Below are 12,648 nucleotides of genomic sequence, written 5' to 3' on the forward strand. Positions count from 1 at the left end.
CACGCTGCCACAGCTCAAGTTATGTGGTTAACCCTTTGAAGAGAGACCATGATTTATCATCACTCAGTCCTAAACTTTTCATGTCTCACAAAGTAGTCAATTAAATTATTTATTTTACCAGATCTTGTCAAATCACTTTATCCCCGGAAAGCTGTCTGGAAAACCACAGAGGAGCTGTAACAGGGATGTCCACAGGCATGGGAGAAGCCAGCTCCCATTCACTCAGGCCAGGCCACCTGAAGCCACAAAAAAACACCGATAATAAGTTCTTATTTTTGTCATTGCCAGGGCTATTAGCCATTTCCTTCTGCTCTCTTCTTCTCTCTGTCTGTGGATAATGTTGACTTTATATGGCTTAGTTTATACAAAGACCAACAGCCTGTTCCTGCTGTAATTCCCATCACCATCCTGCTCTGAGAGAGCACTGAGGAACAAGACCAAAGACCAAGAAAGAGGTGAACAGACCGAGAAAAAGGCCAGTGTGATATAGAGGAACTCTTTTTTAAGCAAGAATATTAAAAGGATAAAAATCGATTCATAATTAATTCAGGAGGCTCTCTCTACATATTTTAACTGCCTGGTATAATCTCATTGAAGACACACTCCAGGCTCACTAATACACATTGTTACACAAGCAAAGCACTCCAGCATTGATTTTTCTCTTACTGAGGATTATGAATCGATGTGATTTAAGCAACTCTACTCCTGAGAGTAATGACCATCCCCTGAAAATTTAGCCAAGAGCAGGAACTTTCTGGACAGAGGAAGTTTTGTATCAGTGCTTTTAATTATATTTGAAGACATGGATTGTTCATTAGTACTTAACCTCTAATTATGTTTTTAAGAGGTGTCTCTATTGGAAAACAGTTATTATGTGAAAATGTGTGGAGAAACTTAAACGAAAGCTTTTTTTTTTTTTTTTTTTTTTTTTGACTGTGGAACATTTTCTCTTGAATGACCAGGTTTGTTTTTACCAGCAGGCAAGAGGGCCCCTCCCCTACACCATCAGTCGTGTCCTGAAGTCTTGTGAACCCGATGTGGGAGTTGTGGTTATGAGCTGCGAGTGTCTAAGCTAAAATGCAAGAAGGCACTGAAAGGATGCAATTGCACAGTGATGGCTGTGGGGCGCAAGAGCTGCTGCAGGCTCCCCTCACCTGCTTCCACATCCCATGGTTTCCCTATCAGCAGGACAGAGCTGAAGCTGCTCCAAGGCATCCAGCACCTGCCTGTTGTGCAATACTTCTTACTTAGGCAAGAGGGAGGAACAAATCCTCCCTGCACAGATCCCCCAGAGCAAAAATACAAAACCGTAGCTATGGAGTGAGCGTTTAGTGCTGGAATCGTGAACGAATTTGCTTGGCCTTGCACTTCCCACTGCGGCAATCGGCAGCTGTTTGCTGTCTGCGCTGGCTGCCAAACAAACACAGCGCCCTCTTGGAGAGCAAAGAGCCAGGCAGGGCCCTCCTGCTGCTGGCAGAGTTTGTAGTTCTCTCTCCAGGATCCCACCACGTGCCCCAAGCTGAGAAAACCGCGAGTTTCTTTTCTATTTATCGTTTATCTCCTCTTTCCACTAACCCCCCCTGCCCCCAGTCTCTGAGCTGTCCAGATGTGCTGATATCATCCAGGGCCTTGCATAACTTGCCTCTTGGGGAAGAAAAAAAATAAAAAATGCTGCAGTAGCAGTTCCTATGGAAATTTATTATTTTAATAAGATCCTCTGAAGCACTCAAAACTAAGCTAACAGCTGCTCAGAGACCAGTTGTTTCCCCTGAATTCACTGAATTTCTGGGTGAGCATGGACTTACAGGATATAAATTTGAACGCTTCTAAAAGCAAAGCTCAGAAAACATTCAAACCAGAAACAATATCTTGATGAAGCTGAAAACTGAATTTAGCATTCAACTCCCTGCTTTCTTTTCCCTCTGGACAGGAGAGAAAAGGTTTATTGCTCTGCTACTAATGGCACCAAATAGCTTTAGATGTAACATAAGGAAACCTCTTGTGTTAGATTTAGGGCCAAATTGCAGGGGTACACCAGAGTTTGCATTAAGAAACCACACACACATGTTCTCTTCCATGCTTCCTGTACAGCCTCTTCACGCTTCACTGTGCTACTCCTGACTTACACAGCAGCACAGGAGAATGGGAAACCAGCCCCAGTATGGCAGGAATGACTGGGGCTGACAGGATGGCAGGAATCTGTAAAACCTGGAATGTTCAGGAGGGAGGGATGCAAGGATTCGCCACAACAGGAACTAAGGATAATAAAGCAGAATGAAAATGAACTAAAGGATGTATTTTCTTCACACCAAATACAAATGAGCCACAGCAACTGGCTGTGAGATGCTGTGAACAATAAAACTCATCTGTTTTCTGAAAACTGGGTAATTCAGTGGAATAGGAACCCATAGAGAGCTACTACATTCAAAAGCACCACCTCAGGAAATCTTCTGTGACTCATGGGGGTGTATCATGCTATTTCCTTCTCTATTCTCCCACCCCTTCCTAGAAATCTGCCTTGGACGGATGTTGGTGGCTTTTGGTCTGACACAGCACAGGTGTCCATGCATGTGGAAAGGGATTGTGGCAGCATGATATCCTTCCCATAATAAGGCATGCAGAATGCACAAGGGATTTGAATGGATGCACAAGGGATTTGAAGGGGATGCAATGTAGCCGGGCCCTGGATGACAGTGAGCAAGGTGATACAACTCCTAGGAGAAGGAATTGACCCAAAATCTTATATAGTTTTTTGGTTTTCCAACCATTGGTTGACACAAACTCTCCAGGATCCCACTGAAGACCCTTGTGGCAGCTCAGCCATTCTTGACTTCAAGACTTCAAGTTTTGACTTCAAAGACTTGCCAAAATTTCAGTGGTTTGGATTTGTTGGGTTTTTTTTAAATACAGTGCTCAGGGTTATATTTACCATGCTTACTTTTACAGTGTTTGGCACAGAGGCTGTAGAAGTTTCTGTAGACTCCTTAAGAGTCAGACTACTTACGCTACTGCCTGGAAAAAGCAAAAAGCATCCTGTCTTAGGACCTTTTTGTGAAGATTTTTCTGTGTTGTACTTTGTTTTGTTTTTCATTTAAACATGTCACTGGACATCATGACAGGTGTGAAAAGGCTGCTTCCTTTATCTTTTACATTCAGATGGAACTTATTTCCCTATGTATCACACATGATTAAGCCCAAAACCTTGGTCTTACAACAGGTCTGCAGTATAATGCCTACAGCTCTATTGCACAGGTGTGCAAAAGAGTGTGAGAACTAGTTACTTCTTTTGCTCACATGGAAACTGTTCAGAAACTGTGACCCTGGCAGAGTTTTATTTGTAGAAGGAAAGTAAACAAACTTGCTGGTCTGTGTGGGGAAATATCCATGACTTTTCAAGTCTGGCAGTGGTGTCCTTGTGCAGGGTGTGGGATGAGCTACCGAGATAACTCTGCTCCTCTCTGATCCCTTGGGTGAATGTCCCTGTGTTGGGTTGGATTGGGCACTGCCATCCTCCTCCTCTTCCTCCTCTTCCTCCTCTGCATTTGGTTCTTGCAGAATCAGACACTGACAGCAGCTGTCCTCAGCTTTCAAATTCCTTTCTGTGCATTCCTTCTCTGACAAACTCTCTCTGGAAGAGAAGGGGAGAAAGCTGAGAGTCCCCAAAATGTTGCCTTTTCTTGTCCAGAGCCAAGGAAATACCTGTTTATTTTTCCACCTAGTATCAGCCTACCATGATCTCACTCAGTTTTGTACAAGGTGATCCTGACTGATGAAGGAAAAGGACTTTTCCAATTCCAACATGCTTAAGGCATCCTTCTTGAGAGAAAATCTTGAGTATATACATAATTTTAAGGCAATGTTAATTCCCAAGGACCTCAGATACCTGTATGCCTTGCAGGTCACCATAAAATTTTCTGAGCAGTCCCGGCATTTCCTCTACACCCGAGTTTGAAGATGAACAGCAGAGGGAAGTGTATTGACCTGTCTGCCTAAAGACCTAAGCCCAGAAGTATAACTATGGACTAATTATTCCTCTCCTGCACCAGTTTGAAATGCTTTTAAAGAGCCACTTGTGATCCTCTTACTTCAGCCAAGGATGGCAGAGGAAGCCAAGGAGACAGCAGGACATGGCTGGAGACAGAGAGTCTTATTCATCTTAGGGAAAAACACAGCATGCACCCATCCTCTGGCTAAAGCTGACTGAACCTACCTAAGGAGGTGCCATTAGCTGGGTTACTTCATTCAGAGCCTCAAAACAATGTGAGCTGAATCTGGGCCTGTAAAAGACAGTCTCACACAGCTTTTAGTGACTGTGTGTGCAGTGGCTTTAGGGGAGGCTGCACCTCCCCCACATTCCAGGTCCTTAAAATATTTCACTTCAGTTATGTGACCAGCTCTGCAGCCCTCTTCTCCCTGAGCATTCTTCAGCTTTTTTCTTTTCCTCCCTTTCCCATCCACACCATGGCTATATCTGGTCTCACTTACCAGCTGTAATTTTCTTTTCCACAGGCTTATTTTCTTCCTCTTCTAGAACTGCATAACCCTTTGGGCTTGCCAGTTGCAATGAGGAAACAAGAGGTTAAAATTAGGCAAAAGAAGTCAGGGATATTCTTTTTATTTATCATAAAAGCCAGACTTTGGGTTTAGCCTTGAAAAACTTTTGAATTGGAAATCTAACACCCTCATCCAGCAGAACTCTTAAATAAACACAGCCACAGGTACAGTCCTGTGGGAGGAAGGAGCCAGAGCTGCCACCTAATTACCCAGCTCACTAGGAAAGCTGCAACAAGCTCTTAAAACATGTCCAAGTAGAAAAACAACAAAAGGAAGTCTGGTGGGGCTGGGAGTTGACAGAGGCAGGGAAGGAATAGGTTATTTCAGGAGGATTAAAAGGTCAAAGGACTCAGTGTGGAGAAGCCAGACCAAATCCACCCAAAGCTGTTAGTATGGGATCATCTGAAAAACAAATCCAGGGGCTAATCCCTCAGCCTGCTCAGGAGAGCAGTGCATGTCAAAGATGTACCCCCTCCTCCAGCCAGGCATGTCCTGCTTCTGGCTGAACTCGTGAGATGACCCTTCTTGGATGCCCACCCATCTGTGACACCACCTCATCCTTTGTCCCAGGTTTGCTTGCTCCTTACACACAAGCCAAGGGAAACCTGTAGGGACAAGTAGGAAGCCCAAGGGTGAATTCTTTGCCCCTACACTAAATACAGGCACTGTCATTCCACTTCAAAAGATGGTGTATCAGGGAAGAAAACAGCAAGCCTTCCAAGGCAGCTCCTGTTTTCCCAATTAAGAATTTGTTCTGCTTCCTAGCTGCATAGTGTATTTTGAAGAGTTGTGCAACCACCCCAAGGCTGTGAACCTCCCTGGTGGATGTCCCTCTCCTCAAAGATGTAAACAAAAGTACCAAGAACTGCTCACTCCACACCTAACAAATTCAGTGGAGCTTTTCAATTCCAATCTTTAATACTGCCCTCACACAAGATTGCCTTTAATAATGTCCTCACAGTCAAGGATAGGAGACAGTTCTATATCCTCCATGGCATCTTTTGCTCCACAGGTGTCTCTAATAGCTGTTCCTGCCAAACACAGCACACTTTTCACACTGCTCAGGTTAGCAAAATAGGGTGCAGAGCAGAAAAGAAATGGGCATCTGCTTCTGCTGATGATCCATGAGCCTGCCTGCTTCATTTTTCTCTTCTAACACTTCAGTCTGAAGGGTATAAACTTGGCTACATTCCCTCATAGACACAAATTCTCTAGAGGACAGGGCTTTTCAGCATCCTCAAAGCAAAACTGCTCGTGGTTTTCTTTGGGATGCAACTTTGAGACGACGTGTCTGGGTCAGGTCAGGGTGAAGCCTGTGTATGAGGTCAGGATGTCCTGCAGAAGTGCCTATGGCTGTGAAGGGATCCAGCTCTAGCTGAGTCTCCCTCTCTGAGAGAGAGGGGCTTGTTTTGCTGCCGGGCCGGGCCGGGAGGGTGCTGATGTGCGGGCAGAGCCCTGCCCGAGGCTGCTGCTCCCGGCACCCGGCGGCAGATCCAGGCACCACCTACGGGCACTGCGGTGAGGCTGGAGAGCTGAGCGCCGCCAGCTCCGGCTCTTTTCCGCCACAATAACAAAGTAGTAGGACGCCTATCACTAAAGCTAAGAGCCTCAGCATTCCCGTTTTCCTGTTCTTTATTTTATCAAAACAAGCTGATTCATTTGAACAATAAATGCAAGCCTGGAAGCCCTAAAGGGGAGAAAGCTGTGGGCGAAAGTTCTGGGAGGGGAAGTTAATCCCACAGCAAAAAGAATCTCCTGTGGGACAATTTAACTGGAGGTATCTCCATAATCCAGGCAAAATGTGCTCAGTTTACCAGCGACTTGATTTAGGCAATTTTTTGGTGAAAGTCTCAGCCTCGATTTTTAGCTATTAATCAAAAGCAGATTTCAGCAGTTGCTTGTTGTGGTCACCCACAGAATCACAGCTACTTACCCTTGAATAGCCTCTTCAGGCCAGAACTATTGGGAGAAAATCGGGGTTTTTTTCCTCTTCCAAAGTCACTTCCTTCAGGAACTTAATACCGAGTTGTGGTATTGATTCCGTGCACTGAACCACCTGACCTCCTCTCCCTGCATTCAGATTATCTCCAGAACCTGGTGAACTAGGATCTTCTGTTTAGAAAACAGATTCACAAGTCTTAACTTCCTACCTATCACTTTCTCATTTTATTCTTTCCAGATTGTTCTTTTTTTTTTTTTTTTTTCTTTTTCCACTATAAACCTGTTGGTGGCCCCTCCCAAGTAGGAACTTAAAAAATAATCACTAGGTCTACAAAGGCAGAGGTGGTTTTGTTTGTTTTATGCCACAGGGTACGTGTCATGAAGTTTATTGCATCACTGAAGGTCGTTATTATAATGCAGTACTTCTCCACAATAGGAAGTGGAGACGAGCCCTGGATCTATTTGCACCTCCAAGTTGATATTTTCCTACACTTCATCTCCCTGGCCAGGGAGAAGCTTTCTAAGAAATGTCAATGGCCACTTTTAAAATCCAGAACAGCATCATGTCTAACATTTCTAACATCCTCAGACATGCAAAAAACATCACTAAACCCTTTCACAGTGAGAGAACCACACCTCTGACAGCTCTGAATGGACAGAAGAAAAAATCTTTCCTGAAGCCCATTAGACTAAGATATAACTTCCTAAAAAAGGAGAAATGTTCTCTGCTCAATGAAGCTCCTGAGCTTTGGATTTTTTATGACAGGGTCACACTCCACAAGAGGTGAGTGGCCTCAGCAGGGTGACCATATGCATCTCTAGCTTAGAAACATGAATTTCCTTTCTCGGTATTCCCAAGAATGCAGTACCTCAAGAGATGTTTGAAATCTTCCTGTCACCTGCACTTTGTAATGTACTGACACCCCACATAAGGACATGCATCTGACCCTGATGCTGCAGACACTCCAGCATGTGCTTAAAGACATTCTCAAACCAAGTCAACACCACTGAGCACAGGTTACCTGTTCAAATGAGCACTGCAGCAGGGACCTTGCAATTCCAGCAGCTACATGGATCTTCTGCTGGAACTGTCTCTCTTGAGTCCCTCCATGAGTGTATGTTTCTTTCTTGTGCACTGTTCTAGGGCTTGTCTCCCTAATTTTTTGTCTTACATACCACTTTTATGGGTTGTGTTGCTCTGGGACTAACTCAAGTGTTAATGTCCCATTGCAGAGAGGATGCAGCTTTTTGTAGTTCCTCCATTACTTAGCTGTATTTCTCATGCCGAGGACCAATGTGTTTGCTTCATGACTCTGGGCTGTCAAATAACCTTTGAGAAAACCATGCCCTTGTTGATAAGACCAAAGAAATGAAAAATGGAAAAAAAAAAAAAAGGGGTTTTGGCAGAGCAGTTTCTATTGCATGCACTAATCAGTTTTGCTGCAGTGTACTTTGCTACAAGGAAATGCCTGGCAGGTTCGCTATCTCAAGGCAGCAGTTCACCTGCTGTAAGTGTTCCTCGGAAGGAGGATGAGGAGCCAGAGCTCCAGTTCCACAGACCCTGAGAACTGGTCTCTTCTGAGAAGGTCTCCCACTCCAGCCTGCCACAAAGCCAAGTTCCCTGCTCTCCTGGCTGCAGCTTTGGAGATGGCCAGTGCTGGCCCCCCTTGCTGATTTCTCAGCATTTCTCACATCACAGAGCCACTTGCAAGGTCCAAGAACCAGCCCCTTTACTTCACGCTGCAGGAAGCACACTGAGCTTTTACCCATTTATGTTCTGTACAGCACATGTGGCAAGGGAGGCACAGACACAGCAAGCAAGGTCTTGCAAGGTCAAGAAACACAAAGAAGTACAGAATGTTTGGGGTTTAAAGGGACCTTTAAGACCACCCATGTCCAACTTCCCAGCCACTTCTAGGTCTGGGACAAACACCATTTATCCAGACAACCTGTTCCAATGCCGCACCACCCTTATCATAAATAATTTGTCCATCTAATTCTACCCTTCCAGTATATAATTGTTGACTCTTGCCCTGTCACTACAAGTCTTCATAAAAAGCCTCTCTCCATCTTTCTTACAACCCTCCCTTATATACTGAAAACACATGCTAAGGTTTCCCCAGAGATGCAAAGATGATTGTTTCCAATAAAAGTCTCTCTTTTCTACCAGTGTTGGAAATCCCACTTTCTCATTGTAAGGAATATCTTACACAATCCCAAGAGAACATCAAGGAAAACAGGATGCTATTTCATTCAAGTGTCACACCTGATATTTCTATTAAATGAAAGAGTGGAAAAAATTGTGATTACTAATGGCAGCAAAGGGTAGATGCCCTTAGGTGCCCTGCTTCTTCCTATTCTTAGAACAAGGGTAAATGGATGGAAATAAACACACATCTGATAATGAACATGGCGTAATTTCTCTAGAAAAGGGAAGTGAGGATTTCTTTTTTTTTCCTGATGTTAAACCATTTTCCTGTCAAGATAAGTGAGTTTTGAGGGGATCACTTTGCCTTGATGCTTTTGATTTCCACTTTGGGAAACAAGCAAGCTGCAAAGAAACAGAGAAAACTTTGAGCTGTGTCACATGGCCCAATTCAAAGAGGGAAACTCTTTGAATCAACAAAGGAAGCAAGGGGTTTATTTCTCTTTTTCCATTGTACAAAATAACACATTTTCAAATTTACTGACAGCTCCAATTCTTCTGGGAAAAGAGACAGTTCTGGTAACCAGTGATTGGAGTTAAAAAACTCGGTGTCAGGATCAAAATTCTTGAGAAAGAAGGCCTTTCTCTTCTTTTGATTTGGCCTAGATATCTTCCCAATTAAGTTTCACTGTCCTAGAGAAAAGTGTGATTTAAAAGCCTTTTTTAAAACTAGGAATAAAACTATATAACTAGCTCATCACTGAAATGTGTTGAAAACACAATGCTAAACTTCATTGCACTCAGGTTTGAACCCTCCTTACTATTCTGCCCTCCTAAAACTAAAATGAAACATTAGCAGAAGTTAAAAGACAAAGACTGAGCTTTCACTCAGTTTCAGATGATATGAAACCAGCTTAGCTTTTCAAAAAGATGCTTTTTACTTGAAAAAGGAATTATATATCTGCAAGAATCTGAAGAAAGCTGAGCTGTTCTGTTATGATGGTTTGACCTACATTGTGTGATATATACAGTTGCTGTTTTCAAAAGATTCATCCTGGACCCATTGTAAGAAGCAGGTTGCTCCTGTTGAAATTGAAACCAATGCTACGGTTTTACATCATAATCCTGTTAGGAAAGGTGGAATATGTTTGGCTTTAAGAAGAAAAAGACTATTAAAGACTGTGAAGAGATGGTAAATGCCAGGGAGAATTGACACTAGGAAGCAATTCTTAAGGCTCATATACAGTTGTGCCAATGGTAACAAGGTAACTCCAACTCAGCAAATAGGAACAGGATGAGTCAAAGGACATTACATATACAGTGCTGGTAGCAATGGCAGAAAAGTCTTCACCAGCTGTGACTTTGTCAGAGCACAGACTGGCATTTGCTCTGCACTGCAATACCCCATCAGAGTGAAGTCCCAGGGGACACCCTTACTACAGAGGCTTCCTCCATTTCAGCTGAATGCTAAATGCTTGTGCTAAATGCTTAGAGAAAACTGAGGAAACAACAGTGCCTTTTCTTCACACAGCAAGTACACCTGCTTGAAACAGTAAGAACAGAGAGATGTGGCTGCAGGCACCAAGACTGCAGTGGAGTTACTGGGGCCACAAGCTCAGGCTCTGACAAGAACTCAAAATGGAAATGGTTGGTGAAAAATTCGTAACAGAGACATGCCTCAAGGACACTTAGTGAAAGCAGCCAGAAATGCTGGCTTCATTCCTATATGATATTTGTCATATATGTCAAATATTGACACACAGCCCTGTCAGGCATCTTAGTTTTTGAGCTGCTTATGGGAACCTGGAGACATTTATAGCCCCTTCCCTTGCTGTGGTGCCTCATTCCCACACATTTCCCAGGCACTTGGTGGTGTGCTGGGGCAGTGCCGATGCAGCAGGTGGCATGCACACTTCAGAACAGGCTCGCTCTTCCAGCTAAAGGCAGGGGGTGGAGCCTGTAAGGTAATCTTAGCTCAGTGCTGGGGCATCATCTATCCTCAAGCTGCTATTCCTGTTTTCTTGGCCTTGACAGGTCACAAAATCTCCTTGTCAGTGTCACCAGTGAGTAATTGCCATAACAATCCCTGGATCTGTGTGGTCCATATTTTGCCTCAGACGTAGATATTTTAATGCGTATATGTCCCATGTAAAAGAAGGGGGTGGCCCTCTTATTGTCCCTTTATAAATGAGGAGAGTGTCTGAATTTTATTTCTATTTCTTTTTCATAGCTGCATTTAGTCTTGAGTTTCTCTCCTCTGTCAGTTTTCAGTGTAATTTGCTCAAACTGAGACTGTGTGCAGGAAACAGCTGGAGCATGTTTAGTCCAATGTACCCTCACAAAGCTGAGGAAACATTGGGAGAGTGGTTTTTTTCGTTTCTCCTTCTCCTGGGAGAAACAAGATCAGATGAAGACTAGAAAGCACAGCTCAAGAGAGATGATCAATACTTCATCTACATGCAAAATATACTTTGGTCAAAAAAAGACAAGCATATGCCCAAATGGACAAGTAGATCTTTAGTGCTAGATGCACTGGCTTGTAATGAGGCTACTGTCCATCTTCCAGGAAATCATGCACAGAAGTGTGGTGCTAAGGGGTTTGGGAACAAAGCAAATACCTGGAACAGGAGAAAAACAAACCCACACCCATGGCTCAGGTCAGATCTAAACCCATGGTGTTTCCTAGCCCATATTCATTTCTCTCAGAAAGAAAAAGCTGGAACTGGCAAGCCCACTCATTGAAGCCCAGGCTCAAAACAGAGGGGACAAAGCAGTCACAGAGGGGCTACTTGGCCTGTGCTGTAAAGAAAGTTCAACACCATTCTTGGAACAATACATTTTTCTAATTACCTTTATTTCAGCAAGGCTTTTATGCACTCAGGAAAGGGTAGAGCCAGACAGCTCTCAGAAATCTACTGATTTGAGTCTTTGGAGACTCATTCAAAGGTGGAGCAGGCCAGGTGGCAAGTGGAAAAATTAGGCATCAAAAGTCAATTATATTAATTAATTCAAAGAAACATCTCTGAGCAAACTGGAAGACCTCAGAAGTACCTTTTCTTAGCAAAGCAACATAAAACCCAAGTGATGGACAAATCAAAACAGAAAAAAAAATGTCAGTTTTGCTAAACAAACCTCTATGTACTGGAAAGGCTGATAATGTAGGGGGAAGAATACAGGACACAGGTTCAAGGAACTCAGCTCATTTCTCCACTCCTTCAGCAATTTCTGAGGGGACCCTGGACAAGTCACGCACTTGGATTCATCCACAGCTATCTCTAGACTTTAAGAAGAGGATGGTGCCTAAATTGAGGACAGTCAGAACCCTAGCCTCTTTTCCGTGCTCCAGAGGGCAATTCAGACACCAGGTGTACCAAGACCTTCATCTAATTCAGAAACCATATCTGCTGTCTGATGGCACAAGTATGGTCCTCCATGCTTCAGCTCCCAGCTCTGGAAACTGGGATGGCATTGCAGATTTTTTGACAAGGCCATGGGAAAGTGACTGTAATTAAAGAACATGAAACTCTGAAATGCCCTATTGGTAGGAGTAAGGTATCAGTTACAGCAACTGCTCTTAGTGATTTTCTTCAGAAGAAGCATTGGGTTTGAGTTCCTTGCAAGCCAGACTTGCCAAGAAGTAAGTCAACAAACCTGATAAAGCACATTTTCCACTAACTGTTATTTGCAAGTAAGTATTCTGTCATATGCTGCTGTGTTTGCGGAAGAGGCTGTGTATGAAAGTAGATCTGGTTTTCTACAAGTGACGCTGTTTCATAATTTCCTTTTCTTTGCTAAAGCCTTCTGTTGCAGTCCTTGCACTAATCTCCTGTATTTATTGATGATAATCTTTACATAAATTATAAGAGCTGAACTCTTACTTGCATAACTCATTCTTAAGAGGCTCATACATGTAACCTTTTACCATCTTTTCACACTTCTAGAAGACATAGTTCATGCTGTATTTTGAATTTGAGTGATGGAATGGAGGTGAAGATCACGCAGATATA

The 12,648-nt window shown here is 43.4% G+C and overlaps 1 long non-coding RNA gene across 1 annotated transcript; it reads right to left on the minus strand.

The window, feature by feature from the left end:
* Positions 1-1,679: 1,679 nt before the first annotated feature.
* LOC147655724 (uncharacterized) lies at positions 1,680-5,245 on the minus strand. Its single transcript, XR_015290478.1, has 2 exons — positions 4,486-5,245; positions 1,680-3,628 (listed from the first exon to the last, which is right to left on the minus strand). It is a non-coding gene; the product is annotated as an uncharacterized LOC147655724 (long non-coding RNA).
* Between the last annotated feature and the right edge of the window lie 7,403 nt (positions 5,246-12,648).

This window comes from Cyanistes caeruleus, chromosome 1 (assembly GCF_971803275.1).
Source record: "Cyanistes caeruleus chromosome 1, bCyaCae1.hap1.1, whole genome shotgun sequence".
In the NCBI taxonomy this organism is placed as follows: domain Eukaryota; kingdom Metazoa; phylum Chordata; class Aves; order Passeriformes; family Paridae; genus Cyanistes; species Cyanistes caeruleus.